The sequence below is a fragment of the Protopterus annectens genome, chromosome 3.part1, assembly GCF_019279795.1.
Source record: "Protopterus annectens isolate FY-2018-M chromosome 3.part1, PAN1.0, whole genome shotgun sequence".
NCBI lineage: Eukaryota > Metazoa > Chordata > Ceratodontiformes > Protopteridae > Protopterus > Protopterus annectens.
Genome location: NC_056732.1, coordinates 960,180,827 through 960,199,108, shown reverse-complemented (window position 1 = coordinate 960,199,108; position 18,282 = coordinate 960,180,827).

Genomic DNA, 18,282 nt, shown 5'->3' with positions numbered 1-18,282 from the left:
CATTTTGTAATGTTTACACACATAATTTGATGTCATACATAGTGAATGGACAGTAAACAGCAGTAATTCAGCATAATACGTACATTTCCATAGTCCGGCAAACAGCAGGGTTGTGGAACAGTTAGCAAAGTCCATACGCATGCATGATACACATGTTTGCGCATAGCTAAGCAGTGCACAAACATGATCCGCATTGTTAAAGTCTGACAGCTAGTATTCAGTCTATGAAATACACCTGCTGCTTAGCTGACTCTGTGGCAGTGGGTGTTAATGCAGTAAGTAATACATTCTTTTTTAGGCCAGATGGTACTGGTTTGAATACAGGTGTATGCAGTACTTTAAAATAATTTTTATTACAGATTGATAATGCTATGACATTAATTCTATATGCGAGATGTGTTGCTTTATGTTGACATAGCACATTACTTTTAAGCGGCATTGCACATGGATAACTGCACCTGTTTGCCACCGCTCATTAATGGTGTGTGATGTGCACCTCAGTGCAAACATGTAGCTGAAAAGGTGAAGGGATCCATTGCTTCTCCAGCAACTTATGTGTGGTGTGAGTGATTCTATTTTTTGACCACAATAAAGGTGCTAAAATGGGGTGCATAGGAAAGTACTGAAATGGGGAGCAATCATGGCGAAGAACAAGGGGAAAGCAGGACAGGGATGTGCAGGAGGGAGGAAGGAAAGAGCTATAGCTATCCATTTCAACAGTATAAACTGAACATATGTGCAAAATACTAACTGAATTTGGACTGTCAAATGTAGAGACAGGGGTGACCACAAGGCAATCATGTTGTATATCCAATGGGATCAATTCAAGTGTGTCAAGAAGACATGTGTGCAAAATTGAAAGCTATGGATCCGGTTCCTATTTTTGGCTGTCTGGGTCCAGTGGTACAGTTTGCACATTGCCAAGCTTTGCACAGATGAGACAAGCACAGCCAAACCTGGCATTCATTTCCTCTGTTCCCATGTTTGAGCTAAGTGCCACATTGCACAAACACTGCCCCCCCAAAAAAAAAATTAGAGAAAGACAGAAAAGGAGAAAAACAAAAAAGAGGCAAGTAGTTGAACTGAGGAAAATCGGTATATAGCATACACACAAGAAAATGATGGTTTACATTAGGTATGTCTACATAGATCTGGATTTGAACTCTGACTCCAATGCACCTTCAAAACACAGGATGGGTGCCTTATTCAAAAACAGCTTTGCAACAAAAAACTGAACTCAATCCGCAGGCAAGCAACTGCAACAGCATCTAAAGTGATATCAAACAATACAAGTGCTACCTGTACATTTATTATTTTTGGATGTAGTGCACCTAGTGATCACATAACCTGTCGGGATTACTGCTTCCAAGTATACAGCTCTATCTTACATTTTTGTATTTGTTGGCCATGCTTTATGTATCTGACCAGTAATCTGAGGCATGCAGTGTGTAAGCCATTATATATCATTGGCCCTAAAATGTGTGAGGATATTAAGTGGAAATTATATAATTTGGATGGTGCAGTTTTGCAGTGGTAGTGTTGTCTCCTCACAGCAAGAGGTTCTCCAGTTTGATTCCCGGCTGGAGTCCCTTCTGTGCAGAGCCTGCATGTCCTCCCTCTGTTCATGTGAGTTTTCTCCGGGCACTCCAGTTTCGTCCCACATTTATTTATTTTTATTTATTTGACATTTGTTGACTGGGCTAATCTAACTGGATATATGTCCATTTTCAGTAGAGGCTCGGGGAGAAAAGCTCCAAACATCGGCAGTGACAAAACATACAATATATATGAATAGTAAAATGAGTTAGATTAAATTGTTAAAATTGTAGGTAAGATAAACTTGTACAGAGTCCTTTAGTAGGTTTAAGTTAATATCAAATACAGAGAACAAACAACATTTGAGAGATAAAAATATATGGAGAATCCTTTTGTTTTGTTTTTTTTTTTTTTTTTTTTTTTTAGTAGTAAAAAGGAAATCTTTATTACAGGTAGGTAACATAGAACAGTGGAGTAGAGAAGTATGGGGAGAGCAAGAAGGGAAAATGAGATATCAGTCAGGGTTAGAGCAGGGACAAAGCCAGTGAGTTTTAAGATATTCTTTAAGATGTTTTTTTTAAAAAGCAGTGTGGAAGCAAGGAACATTCACTAGGAAGCTGGTTCCAGGTTTTTCCCACTTTGTTGGTGAAAAGTGAGTCCCCAGATTTGTTGTTGGATTTAATAGTGGAAACTAGAAGCTTATTAGCTGAGCGTAGTGTTGCAAGATTTTTATAGGGGGTAATCAGATTAGTGAGGATTGGGGTATTATTAGGGTGGTAAATGATCTTTTGGGTGATAACAAGTTGTTGACAAAGTAGTTGGTTCTGCAGTTCTAACCATCCCAGTTGTTTGAGGTTGTGACAGTGGTGAGTTCTAAAAGGGGTGCCAGTGGTAAATCTGGCTATGTTATTGTAACTGGTTGAAAGTTCGGAAAGGTTGTTTTTAGATAGATTGGTATATATTGCAGAAGCATAGAACAGGGTAGAGATCAGGTCGGTCTGGGCAATAGTGGTTCTGGCTATAGGGGTAAGAAAGGATTTGATTCTATAAAGGGTGCCTAGTTTTTAGTTGACAGACTTTATAGTAGTATTAATATGGTCATCATAGCTAAGGTTGTTGTCAATTGTTATTCCCAGGAGATGAGTTGTAGTGTCAGGGGATATGTTAGTTCAATTGTTAGAGGTTACTGTGAAGTGAAGTTGTTGTGACTTTTGAGTAGGAGCAAAGAGCAATAATTTTGTTTTTTTGGGGGGTTCAGAAGGAGACAGTGTTGCATGAACCAATTTTCAACAATGTTAAATACTGTCTGGGTGAGGGTCTGGAGTGAGGTTATGGACTTGGCTGAACATATTAAACTAGAGTCATCTGCATATTGTATGCAGGTGGCTTGAGGAATTTTGGCATGTAGATCATTAATAAACATTGAAAAGAGAAGAAGGCCTAAAACAGAGCCTTGTGGTACTCCAATGTTCACAGGGAGGGGTGTAGAAAGATTATTATCCCAAATCACTGCTTGCTCTCTGTTTTCTAAATAAGATTTAAACCAGCATAATGCTTGTGGGTCAAGTGATTGGGCTTTTAGTACATCAATAAGCATGTGATGGTTAACCATATCAAAGGCTTTTGAAAGGTCAATAAATAGTGCAGAGGAAAGAGAGTTATTGTTGCGATTTTTGCTTATACAGTTAGAAAAGGATAGCAGGGCAGTTGATGTGCTATGGAATGGTCTAAAGCCATGCTGGCAGTTGGCAAGTAAATTATTATGGAGAAGGTGGTCAAGTAGTTGTCTGTGGATGCATTTTTCTATTATTTTAGCTACTGGAGAGAGTAAGGCGATTGGCCGAAAGTTAGAAAGCTCAGTAGATGTCCCACCTTTATGTAGAGGGATGATGTGGGAGACTTTCGATAAGGAAGGGATTGTGCTTTCTAAAATTGTTCTATTTATAGGGATGGAAATGGCATAGGCAATGGCTTTAGCTGCAATTTGCAGCTATTCAGCTGGAAGACAGTCTGCAGAAGGGGTGCATGGTTTGAGTTTTTGAAGGAGGTTGCAAATGAGGGATGTAGGTACAGGTTGTATATGAAAGGTCAGAGCTGGACTATTAGTGGTATTTAATGGGGAAGTGGTAATAGGTGGTAATGTATTAGCTAGGGTTTGAATGGCTTCAGTAAAATAGTTATTAAAGGCATCAGGAATTTGGTTAGAGTTATTATGGTTGATTCCTGATGGGGCAGGAGTTTTAGAGTGCCCTGGCTGAAGTAGTTTGTTAATGCCTGACCAGAACTTTTGTGTTTTTTGTTGGTGGGTTTGTTGGAGGTGAAGGTAATAGTTTTTTTTTTGTCTTGCAGAATGTCTTTTTTGGTGGCATTTCTTAACTGTTTAAAGTAAAGGTGATCTGATGGACTTTTAGAGGCTCTGCATTTGGTCCAAATTTTATTTCTTAGGAGGATCTTTTGCCTAGTTTGTTTTGTGAGCCAAGGGGCAATTTTGGTCCTTATTCGGGAAGAACGATAAGGGGCATGGTAATCTAGGATTTGTAGGAATCTAGTATTAAAGTAGGTCACTGCTTCATCAAGTTGAAAACAATACATTGGTGACCAGTCACATGCTTTCAGTTCATTTTGGAAGCTCTCTGTATGAAAGTGTTTTTCAGAACGAGAGGTTTTAAAAATATTAGTATTAGGGCTATGAATTCTTTGTTTAATAATATAGATTAGAGCATGGTCACTGATATCATCTGGAAGGGTTCCTGGTTTATAAGTATCAAGATGGCTGTTTAGAAGGATCATTGTAAAGACATGTATCTGGAGAATTTCTCCCTGGGCCTCTGCTGAAAATTGGCTTTGTTCCAAATCGGACTTTCCCAGTAAACAAATATTTACATAAAAAAAATAAAAAAAAAAAATAAAATATGTAGTTGCAAGCAAATGAAGGGCAGGTTAGATGTTAAGGAACACAACCTGTGAATTGTATGCTGCTTACTTACATTTCCAACCTTACATCTAACACTTTGTAGATCTAATATGACACACTCTGTGGAAGTAAGGCATCCTGTAGTGCTGCTGTGTTTTCCTTCTCCTAACTACTAATCATTCACAGTTGCAATTGATTAAAACCAAACACTGAAGGAGTGCCTGCACTATGTTTACATTTCCTACATGGATCCAAGTATTTGGGATTCAGCAATTCTATTGAGTTCACACCTCATTTGCATATTCACCATGCTAACAGCCCTGAATCTACATCATATTAAAAAGGCAACTATGTAGCTAGGCAAACTGATGGCGAGGAGACTTGTTTATGTTGGAAAGACTGCACATAAGCTATTTCTTCAGGAGATATCTGTACAGAGGAGTACTAAACTTCAGAAAGTATGCTTCCATTTGTTCAGCTGCATACTGCATATGCTGGAATGTATTTATGACAAGTCTGAAGCAAAGTCTTTTGCACTTTTATATGTATGCATTAGTTAGAAGTGTACTGATGGCATGGGCATGTTTGTCAAGCCATTTCAGAGGTAAACATGATTACCAATACAGGAAAATGCAATGCTGTGTGATAAATATGTACAAATGTTTCAGAGACAGTTCCTTTGATAGCACGTTTAGCATTTCAAAGATGGTTTGTTAGAAAAATGTGTCATTTTCCTGTTCTTTTTCTGTGGGGGGCAAATGTGAGTTAGTGTGATGGCACAAACAAGGGTACCCCGTTCTTTTTTTGGGGGGAGCAAAGGTGAGTTACTGTTATGGAACAAACAAGGATAGACTGTTCTTTTGGAGGGGAGCAAAAGTGAGTTACTGTTATGCCACAGACAAGTATATGTTGCTCTGGTTACTCTCCTTGTTTTGCATGCTGCCTGTTGTTCATATTTCACATCTATAGGCTGTTGCATGTTTTTCCAGGGGGTAGTACTGAGTGGCTACCTTTTCAGTTTTATCTGGAAACAATTATTTTGCAGTTATATAATAGTTATGTGTATTATTCTTCTGCTGTCTTTTAGGATACCTAGGAGTATGCCACCCAGGCATGTCAATCATTGGGGACCCCCTTATACGATGGTTAGAACCAGGTTATAGTGAATGCCTTTGGGCAATATGGTGCTTTTCTGCTGGAAAGGGGATGGGGAGGTTTGGCACATAGGATGCAAATTTGACAACAGACTGTTGATGATCTGAATGCCATAGGTGGCCATGGCAGGATATACTAGCAGGTGCACCACAGAAGACACTGACATGATCACATCTGCATGGAGGGGAACAGCTACAGTGGGCTGTGATCAGATAATTACTGGGGGATGTTCTGCTAAGGAACTACGACTAACACTCAATGAAGACTTCTTGGCTAATATGTGGGATTTAGACAGCTCCCAGGAAAGTGCAGTACAGCATGTGCTGGATGTTGGAGCAACAGTTTCGGGGGCAGCAAGCACATCTCAGGAGGAGCTTCTAGGTAGGCTTTGGTATCTGAACAGTTGAATACTGTTGTATAGTAAAACAATTGAAATCAGTAAGTTGCTTCTGTGTCACATGCCTTTTTGTGGTGGGGGTGGATTGAAGATTGCTACACTTATTAGCTTAGGTTGGAGTTGTCAGCCACGTTCTTGTTGAAAGTATAGCTAACAGACATACCCCCTGTGTTACTGTTAATTGTGATGATGTTGCCCTTACCACTTGCTTAACTTATTCCAGGACCATCTGGAATACAGAAGAGCATCTCATCTACAGATGGTAAGCTAAATATTCTTATGTCAGTTTTGTTGAGCAATTTAAAGAAATATTTAATGCGTGCTGTTGATGTCAGGCCTGTTGTATGTATTGCTGTACTGTCTGTAATAGTGACAGCACTATTACTTTGTATATTGGACTAGAGTAGTATAGGTATTAAATGTTTCCTGTGTTTGTTGCTTTTTACCACAGGTGATCATGACAGTGGGAGTGTGGGCCCTCTGCCACCTGATGTCAATGTATCAGCAGACAGCGATGATGATGGTGGTCAAACTGAGGCACAGTCAGGGGGTGCAGAGGTTGAATCTGACACTGAGGTTGACATGCAGCCATTCCCTTCATTTCCATCATACACAGCCAGTAGACCTATTGCCTAACCATTCCAGTGAGTCCTCAGATATTGGACAGGTGGAGGGAGAGGCCATTGATCAAGGAAGTGTGGGTAGTGTGGCTTCAATGTCTGTTGACTCTGATCATAGCCAAAGTGTGGGCAAGGTGCCACACAGAATGGTTGATGGGAGTGCTTGGAGGGGCTTGCTGTCTCTCCTCCACCTGGTGCAGGTGTCTCTTCCTCTGCCACTCAACATACATTTAGAGTCATCATGCAGACACAGGCATGTTCTTAAAGGTGCTCTAGGGGAAATGCTCAGGATCATAGATGTAGCACAGTCTGACATGTGTGACTGCCTCCACCCTGTTGCCAATTCAATGGATCAGTTGAATGACACATTGGACTGAGGGGTGTCTGTGATGGATAAAGGGATGTCTGTCATGCAACAAGCATTGTTTGTGATGGAATGTCTGCTAGGAGGAAATGGCATCCTTGTGAGCATAGGCCATCCACATCATCTGCTGTTAGCCAATGTGGCCATGACCGATCACACTCCCATAGTGGCAATACTTCCAGTGCTCCATCAGTGAGTGTGCTGTCCACACACAGACATGGCAGACCATGGGATCATGATCCTGGGCATCCCCATGAAGGGAGCTCATCCAGCAGACATCAGTCATGTTCAAGTAGCAGCACTGCATCCAACCACGGGAGTGGATGCGCCAGTGCAACTCCTTGCAGAGGCCAGTTCTTATGGCTGGGGATGACAACAATGAAATGCTACATCTACCATGTATGGCTCACATCTGTCTGACATACCAAGGTGTAGAGCCACCACAGAGCTTGGCTGTGTTTATGCAGATACTTACACACCATTTTCATCTGGAGGACCCCAGACACACTCACACACACACACACACACACACACACACACACACACACACACACACACACACACACACACACACACACACACACACACACACACACACACACACACAAGTTACTCATTTTGTGTCACTGGCCATTTGTTGGTTTAGCCAGATGTCTGCCTGCTTCTCTTTCTTACTCACACACACTCACTGACCTTTTGTGTCAGCCTAGGCTTCATACCCCCCCCACACAACACCCTGGGCAAGTAATGAATAACTGTGCCATATCACTGTTTTCCATCTTTTGGATTCAGGGATAAATAAGGTTTGTGTCTAATGCTCAGGGTGCATAGCAAACTTAGTGCTTAGTATATCTGCATTTGTGGTGTTGAACTGGTAATTGTAGCTTTGACTTATATTGGCCTTGGAAAGTTAGACAGTTGCTAGCATCAAAATTTCTCAACTTTATAGTGAATGATCTAGTGAGGGCTGTAAAGTCAAAAACTGCAATGTGTATCATTCCTTTCTCATTTCTATCTTTAATTATTTTCCAGTAAAAATGTATGGTGCTAAACTGAGGACATGCAGTGGTCATCAGTACTTTTGAAAGGTATGACTGTGTGTGAATCTTTGATGCCTGAGTCCTACTACTTAGTAATGGACACATATAAGTCAAATAAGTCTCTGCTGTCACATATTTAGGTAGTTTCTGTGCAAATCTCCCACCTTTTACTTGCTTACACGATCAAATAATGAAATACAAGTATATTCCACACATGCATATTATTAAACAATACACTCCAGGTTCAGGACTTACCTTGTAAATGCAGCAGTTTCCATAGTTTTAGTTTGGGTCTGACTCTGTCTGATGCAAGCAGTACACAGCCAATACACAGGGAGGTAAAGGGTATGTGCGTGCCTGGCACAGAGAATAAAGGTTGACCTCTTAATACCTCCTAAAATGACTACTTTTTGAGAAAAGATGGTGAATTACCCTTAATAAATAAGTGCACACTATTCTAGTCTCTTCTCTGGCTGACTGTTCAAGCAACAATCCAATTTATTTTATTGTTTCCAGCTTTTTGCATAATAACTTATATATTTTGAAGAAAAGGTGGCAAATTACATTTAATAAATAATTTCCATGGTGTGATTCCTTAAAACTCTTGTATTAGATGCAACATGGGATATATACAAATGACCCTTTAATGACCTCAGGTATTTCAGCTATATGGCAATTCTGAACGTCCATGTTTAGCCAAACTTTCCACTTATGCTGTGCTGATGATGCCATAAGAAGGCATATTGTAATTAAATCAAAAGGTGCTTTAACAAAGTATTAGTTTAAGGGTGTGCACACTTATGCAACCAGCTTATTGTACATTTTTTATTTTTTATATTTTTTCTCCTAACAGATTTGTTTGTTTTTCAGTTGAATTGTACAGGTTATAGGTCACATTAAAGGTGGAAAAAGTTTTGAAATTATTTATTGTGGTCTCATTTTTTTATATCACAAAAAACTGGGATTTTAACAGGGGCGTGTAAACTTTTTATATCCACTGTACAAGCACAAACACACGCACATATACACATGCACACACACAGCCATATGTATATATTTTACAGGCAGACACGCATACATATATAAACACACACACATACACATATATGATATAGATATAAACAGAAAGAGAGAGGCAGGAGCATGCAGATACAATAGCTAGAAAGAGAGACACAGGAGCATGAAGACTCACACCTAGTTAAACAGCATTTTAGAGGTTTTTGTTGGTAATTGGACAGATACAGATAAATAATGGAATATTGATATGGTGGAGATGGGGGATGATGTTGGAAAATGGTTATATATAAAATTATCTGTCTAGCTATCTGTTTATTTATATTAAGAATGAATAAATGCATAATTCCCTAGAGGAAGCACTGGGCTAGAAAATATATTTCATTATATTACATTGGTGTTCTATTATGTAACCAATAGACAATAACATGTTACCACTATTATCAAAAACCTCTCTAATGGCATTTCATTAATTTTCTAGCCTTTCTTATAGCATTATCTAAAAAGAGAGGTTCATAGCGCAAGAGAGACACTGAAAAAAATTTATTTTCTACCTTTTCTTATAGCATTATCGAAAATAAGGTGATACAGTTCAAGACAGACATTATTTCAATAAAAATATTATCATTTTATGGAATAAGTTGTATGTTACAGTAGTAAAGTCCCAGTCCTCAAAGGGTGTTCTGAGTTAGTTGTGACACAGTAAGAAAGGACAGGGTAGCCATAAGGAATGGGTAGCAGGACGTGACAAGATGTACTACATGGATGAACTACAAAGACCATGAACCTTCTTCAATGGCTGCTATAAAAAAAATTTGTAAAACCTTTGAAGACAGAAATCTTCAGCTGCTCTGCAGTCTACTGTCTTGGGCATATACTAATAAATGTACTGTGTTGATCTGAAGTGCTTTTCCCATTGTGAACCCATGCATGACTAAGATCTCCAGCTGACATTTATATATTTGACATTTGTTTCCTACTGGACAAATGCTATAATTGTATTTACCAGTCCAGTCCTGAAAAAAACAATTGTATCTTACTGATTTAGGGTTTTGATACCTTCGCCCTTTTTTGGGAGATAATTGCTATTTCTGATTTTCCTGTCTCCATTCTTTAGCAATTCTAGGAGTGAATCATTTAGTACATATTACAAACTCTGACTCTTCTTTAGAAAATCTTTTATACCCATTCCTTCTGTGAAATGGTTTATCACAATTTTTCCTCCTGCAGTTGGCACAGATGGTTAAGGCTTTGAGCTATAGCTACTGTAGTACAGGGTTTGATTCATTCAATCTTCATTTGTCTACTGTATGACCTTGAGCAAGCCACTTCACCATAGACACTACCTGAGTTGCCGATGAAAAGAGAATGTACACTCAGTGGGCCTACTTAGTTAACAAATGGGCATTATTAATGTTCAGGATACTTTTGCTAACTATATTTATTAACTTCACTTTACAGGTAGTAGGTTTGATTATTCAATGACTGTTCTTGAATTTTCTGTAAAACTCTATGCCAATCTAGGGCCCAATTTATTAAACCTCATCTTCTATCCTATTTACTTTACTCACCCTCTTACATTACTAGGCAAATATTTTCCTTCTTAAGTAAATCAGTTCTACTGCTTTCTGCTTGAATCTTCCCTATCCATTTCCAAACAAATTCTGTATTTGCACTGTCTCCTTTATCTGCTACTTTTTCTTCTATGTCATTAATAAAATATTTTATCATTGTGTGCATTTCCACATTTTTTTAGAAAACATAAGAATATCTTTATCCTTTTTGGTTTGTATGTTTTCCTTTCAAATATTCGTTTTTTTTAGGGACTGTGAGATAAACTTCACCTCATATTTCACTCTATCAGTTTGACAGTATTCTAACCTGTGTAAGTAGTCCTAATTGAAATATGCTGTCTTTTACTTGCAAAATGTGTATGTCAGGGTTTGCATATGCTATTCATGAATGGCCTTTATCCTTGCAAAAAGCATTAAAAGCTTGATCGTTTTGGTTATGACAACTTTGTAATAATTTTTATAGGTTTGCAGTGATCTTTCATCACTTCTAGTTGGCACTCTTTAAATATATACAAGCCACTAACATTTAAAAAAAAACTTCACAATGTAGTATCTGCTTACTGAAAATAAAAGAAAAAAGTTATTTAAAATTCTTGTCAAATGTTATTACATTTTATGAAATTAAACATTAATTTCAATGTATTAGTTATATGTCAAACTATGCAGATAACTATACTGCCTTTCATGGAGTAGAATTTTTATAATATATTGAAATTTAGTTTTTATTTCACTGATATATTTTTTTCATGTTATTGTAGTAGATAATATACCGATGCATAAAGAAGTGAATTTGTTATTTTTTTTCTTTGAGTGCCCTAGAATGTGTCTTTCTGATAGGTGAAGAATGAACATAAATAAATTGTAAGATCACGGTGTCCAAGGACATCTCTTGGAAGAACAATTTGCAATCCATAAAATATTCTGCTGGAATACCTTAATTTTTTTCAGGAATATACAAATGGCATTCAAGAATGTATTGCACTTAACCATACCACATTAACAAACAGTCACTGTGGAATGACAATGCATACTAATAGTGTTAACATAAAAACTGGACTGCTTAGAAAACCTTGGGGTTTATTTATGAATTTCCTGCAAATTAAGCAGTGGTTGCAACTATTATTTCATGGGTGGGCATACAGAATTATTACAAATATGTTTACAAACAGTAAACATCCTTCATTGTATCCATGCGTCTTGCTGTGTGGAAGGAAGTAAACAGTAATAGGAAAATCTTGTAAGAAAGGAAATATTTCTGTTGGATAATTGTAAATGCCTTTGAACAATGGTTTGATATACTGAAGCCATTATTACATCATTCTGCACTGCTATACTTAGGTAACCTATAGATATTTGCCACGGGGGGAAAAATATATATAAATATAGTTATAGTAATTTGTTTATCTTGTATAAACTATAAAACGTTGGGGGCATTCTGTGTATATTTTATATATATATATATATATATATATATATATATATATATATATATATATATATATACACACACAGACACACACACACACACACACACACACACACATATATATATATATATATATATATATATATATATATATATATATATATACACAACTATAAAACTTTGGTGCTATGCACCACTTTCATACTTGGTAAGTATTAACTCATTGATAGATATACTACTAGGACCATTAGTCACGTCAGATTATACCAAACCTCACTTGAGCACATTGTGAGGAAGTAGGTCTTTTTTTCCCACTAAAACTTGATGTATTTAATTAGTAGAAAACAGCATAAGAATAGCCAGTTATAGAAATATGTTATTAGCTCAGGTTCTACATGAAAAACTCTAACAATCTGAACAAGAGCAAAGCTGTCATGGTTACTCTACCACAAACCAACCACCTTAGAAAAGCACTTGTAAAGGATTTTCACAAACAAAGGATGGAAATACTTCAGTAGTCTGTGAACTGTAAACACTTTATTTTATTTTACATTTGTTTTCCGGGAAGGTCCAGCTGGGCCAAAAGCCCATTTTTAGTGGAGGACCAGTGAGAAAAGCTCCACTACAAGAATTAAAAAAAAATAACAATTGCAATAGTGGTTGCAAAGTAGCCTAATGAGAGACATGGTTCTATGACAAAAATAACATATTCAAAAGAGTACACAACACTAATAGGTCAATAAGCAGGCTGTGTGTGGAATATCCTGTGAGACAACATAAAGCAGCAAAACATGGTTAACATAAGAAACATTTCATGTCACCAGTTTACTTGGCAGTCTTTTAGCATAAATATAAGAGATCAGAGATAGTTAGTAGATGTAGATTGGGAACAGAGAAAGAAAGCATAGTATTGAAATAGGAGATAGGGCATAGTATGGTCAGCCTGGAGTTGTGCAGCAGCAGAGCCAGTTGTTAGTTAGGTGTTCTCTGAGGAGGAGTTTAATTTTGTGTGTGTTTGTAGTGTTTAGTATGTGCAGGAATGGAATTCCATGACTTAGATACTTGGTAGGAGAAGACAGAATCCCCAATGTTATTGGTGGACTTAGTGACTTTTAGTAGAAGTTTGTCCAAGGATCTTAGGGTTCTATAGTTAGAATAGGGATGTTCCAGGTTTTTGAGTGTAGGTGCAATTATATGCTTGCTGAATGATGGCAAGGGCAATAGTTAGTTGGTTAAAGGTTAGGAATTTGGGTAGTTTGATACATTAAGCTGGCGCAAAGCAGAGCAGTGGTGTGATCTGTAAGGTTGGCTAATGGCAAATCTTGCAATTTTTATTATAACAGGCCTCTAATTTATTTAACACAGTTTTTCTAATATTTGTGAAGATAAGGAGGCATATAAAAGGGTGAAGAGTGGGTGTGTGCTGGCTATAGAATGCCTGGTGGTGTTGGTAAAGTATGACTTTACTCTGTAAAGTGAGTCCAGTTTAATGTTGACCTTTCTGATGGTTACTGCTAAGTGTTTGTCAAATTTTAGACAGTTGCCGATTGTGACCCCAAGTAGTTTGATGTGTTCAACAGGCTCAATTTTGGTGTTGTTAGAGGAATAGATGATGAAGAGTGGAAGGTGATCATGTGTTTCATTATTCAAGAAGAGCATTAGTTTTCTTTTCATGGATTAAGTATAAGTTGATAGTCAGAAAGAAAGGTTTCTATGTGTAAGAAGGATTTGTGGGTTATTTCTAGGAGATATGGAAGGGGAACTGAAAATATGAGAGAGGATTCTTAAGTAAATCAGTTCTACTGCTTTCTGCTTGAATCTTCCCTATCCATTTCCAAACAAATTCTGTATTTGCACTGTCTCCTTTATCTGCTACTTTTTCTTCTATGTCATTAATAAAATATTTTATCATTGTGTGCATTTCCACATTTTTTTAGAAAACATAAGAATATCTTTATCCTTTTTGGTTTGTATGTTTTCCTTTCAAATATTCGTTTTTTTTAGGGACTGTGAGATAAACTTCACCTCATATTTCACTCTATCAGTTTGACAGTATTCTAACCTGTGTAAGTAGTCCTAATTGAAATATGCAGTCTTTTACTTGCAAAATGTGTATGTCAGGGTTTGCATATGCTATTCATGAATGGCCTTTATCCTTGCAAAAAGCATTAAAAGCTTGATCGTTTTGGTTATGACAACTTTGTAATAATTTTTATAGGTTTGCAGTGATCTTTCATCACTTCTAGTTGGCACTCTTTAAATATATACAAGCCATTAACACTTAAAAAAAAACTTCACAATGTAGTATCTGCTTACTGAAAATAAAAGAAAAAAGTTATTTAAAATTCTTGTCAAATGTTATTACATTTTATGAAATTAAACATTCATTTCAATGTATTAGTTATATGTCAAACTATGCAGATAACTATACTGCCTTTCATGGAGTAGAATTTTTATAATATATTGAAATTTAGTTGTTATTTCATTGATATATATTTTTCATGTTATTGTAGTAGATAATATACTGATGCATAAAGAAGTGAATTTGTTATTTTTTTTCTTTGAGTGCCCTAGAATGTGTCTTTCTGATAGGTGAAGAATGAACATAAATAAATTGTAAGCTCACGGTGTCCAAGGACATCTCTTGGAAGAACAATTTGCAATCCATAAAATATTCTGCTGGAATACCTTAATTTTTTTCAGGAATATACAAATGGCATTCAAGAATGTATTGCACTTAACCATACCACATTAACAAACAGTCACTGTGGACTGACAATGCATACTAATAGTGTTAACATAAAAACTGGACTGCTTAGAAAACCTTGGGGTTTATTTATGAATTTCCTGCAAATTAAGCAGTGGTTGCAACTATTATTTCATGGGTGGGCATACAGAATTATTACAAATATGTTTACAAACAGTAAACATCCTTCATTGTATCCATGCGTCTTGCTGTGTGGGAGGAAGTAAACAGTAATAGGAAAATCTTGTAAGAAAGGAAATATTTCTGTTGGATAATTGTAAATGCCTTTGAACAATGGTTTGATATACTGAAGCCATTATTACATCATTCTGCACTGCCATACTTAGGTAACCTATAGATATTTGCCACGGGGGGAAAAATATATATAAATATATTAAAGATATTTGTTTATCTTGTATAAACTATAAAACGTTGGGGGCATTCTGTGTATATTTTATATATATATATATATATATATATATATATATATATATATATATATATATATATATATATATACACACACAGACACACACACACACACACACACACACACACATATATATATATATATATATATATATATATATATATATATATATACACAACTATAAAACTTTGGGGTGCTGCGCACCACTTTCATACTTGGTAAGTATTAACTCATTGATAGATATACTACTAGGACCATTAGTCACGTCAGATTATACCAAACCTCACTTGAGCACATTGTGAGGAAGTAGGTCTTTTTTTCCCACTAAAACTTGATGTATTTAATTAGTAGAAAACAGCATAAGAATAGCCAGTTATAGAAATATGTTATTAGCTCAGGTTCTACATGAAAAACTCTAACAATCTGAACAAGAGCAAAGCTGTCATGGTTACTCTACCACAAACCAACCACCTTAGAAAAGCACTTGTAAAGGATTTTCACAAACAAAGGATGGAAATACTTCAGTAGTCTGTGAACTGTAAACACTTTATTTTATTTTACATTTGTTTTCCGGGAAGGTCCAGCTGGGCCAAAAGCCCATTTTTAGTGGAGGACCAGTGAGAAAAGCTCCACCACAAGAATTAAAAAAAATAACAATTGCAATAGTGGTTGCAAAGTAGCCTAATGAGAGACATGGTTCTATGACAAAAATAACATTTATTTACCTAGTCTAGCTGGATACATGTCATATAAAATAGACATATCAATGTCATAATACATCCAAATTAAAAATACAAAGATGATAATGGCACAAATTAGAAGATACAAATGTTAAAAAAAACAAAATATATATAATTTTTTTTTTTTTTTTTTTTTTTTTTTTTTTCTCTCACTGTCTTCTCAAATATAATAGACATATTCAAAAGAGTACGCAACACTAATAGGTCAATAAGCAGGCTGTGTGTGGAATATCCTGTGAGACAACATAAAGCAGCAAAACATGGTTAACATAAGAAACATTTCATGTCACCAGTTTACTTGGCAGTCTTTTAGCATAAATATAAGAGATCAGAGATAGTTAGTAGATGTAGATTGGGAACAGAGAAAGAAAGCATAGTATTGAAATAGGAGATAGGGCATAGTATGGTCAGCCTGGAGTTGTGCAGCAGCAGAGCCAGTTGTTAGTTAGGTGTTCTCTGAGGAGGAGTTTAATTTTGTGTGTGTTTGTAGTGTTTAGTATGTGCAGGGATGGAATTCCATGACTTAGATACTTGGTAGGAGAAGACAGAATCCCCAATGTTATTGCTGGACTTAGTGACTTTTAGTAGAAGTTTGTCCAAGGATCTTAGGGTTCTATAGTTAGAATAGGGATGTTCCAGGTTTTTGAGTGTAGGTGCAATTATATGCTTGCTGAATGATAGCAAGGGCAATAGTTAGTTGGTTAAAGGTTAGGAATTTGGGTAGTTTGATACATTAAGCTGGCGCAAAGCAGAGCAGTGGTGTGATCTGTAAGGTTGGCTAATGGCAAATCTTGCAATTTTTATTATAACAGGCCTCTAATTTATTTAACACAGTTTTTCTAATATTTGTGAAGATAAGGAGGCATATAAAAGGGTGAAGAGTGGGTGTGTGCTGGCTATAGAATGCCTGGTGGTGTTGGTAAAGTATGACTTTACTCTGTAAAGTGAGTCCAGTTTAATGTTGACCTTTTTGATGGTTACTGCTAAGTGTTTGTCAAATTTTAGACAGCTGCCGATTGTGACCCCAAGTAGTTTGATGTGTTCAACAGGCTCAATTTTGGTGTTGTTAGAGGAATAGATGATGAAGAGTGGAAGGTGATCATGTGTTTCATTATTCAAGAAGAGCATTAGTTTTCTTTTCATGGATTAAGTATAAGTTGATAGTCAGAAAGAAAGGTTTCTATGTGTAAGAAGGATTTGTGGGTTATTTCTAGGAGATATGGAAGGGGGGAACTGAAAATATGAGAGAGGATTCATGTGCGTATTGAATGACAATAACTAGTTGGTTAGTGCTGGAGAGTTTGTTAGTAAATATTGTGAAAAGCAGTGGCCCAAGAATTGAGCCTTGTGTGACACCAGCTGGAATGAGTAATAGAGAAGACAGTTCATTTTGCCATTTAAATGCTTGTTGGTGGTCAGTTAAGTAGCTGTGAAACCAAGAGAGGGCTGGTTGGGTGAGGTTTAAGGAAGTAAGTTCATTGAGTAGCTTTTGGTGAAATACAGTGCTGAACGCCCCGTTTGGTATGTACCTCTCAAGACATCTGCAACAACTGGAAAGGCCGCAGAAGTACCTCATTAAAAGAATCTCAGGCCTAAAGCAGATGCCCTACGCTGACCGCCTTAAAAAACTTCAGCTATACTCTGTCACATATCGTCTACTCAGAAGCGATCTCTGCTTAATATACAAGGCCATGTCAAACCCAGAGCTGTTGGACATGCTACACTTAAAGAAATCCCAATCCCTCAGAGCCACATGCTCCAGGGATCTAAACCTTGTCATCACAATAAACAAAACATACTGGAGGGATAGGTTCCTGACCCAGACACTCCCTAAACTCTGGAATAGATTGCCCATACATGTCAATCAGAGTGCCTCTTTGGCCCTCTTCAAAAGGAACCTTGACGATTGGATGGGAGAAAGGAAATTCACCCCGGGGATCACGTCAGTCGCCCTGTTAGACAGGGGTCCAGGGAAGTAAATAATGTGGGAAGAAATAGCCAGGGAATTGTTATGGCTAGGCTTGTGTAGGCCCTAGGGCTGATAGCCTAGTACCAACCTATGAACCTGTGAACCTATGAATTCCTTAGACATATTAAGGAAAATGGATGAGACAAGTAGGCCTTTATTTCTGAGTTGGTTAATTGTGTTGGTAAAACTTACAAGAGCTGTTGTGGTACTGTGCTTTGGTCTAAAACCATGTTGGGAGTTAGTCAAAAGGCTGTTGCTTAGTAGATAATTGAGGAGTTGAGACTGTATATATTGTTCAAGAATTTTAGCTAGGGCAGGGAGTATGGCAATTGGCCTGTAGTCTGAGATTTCTGTTCA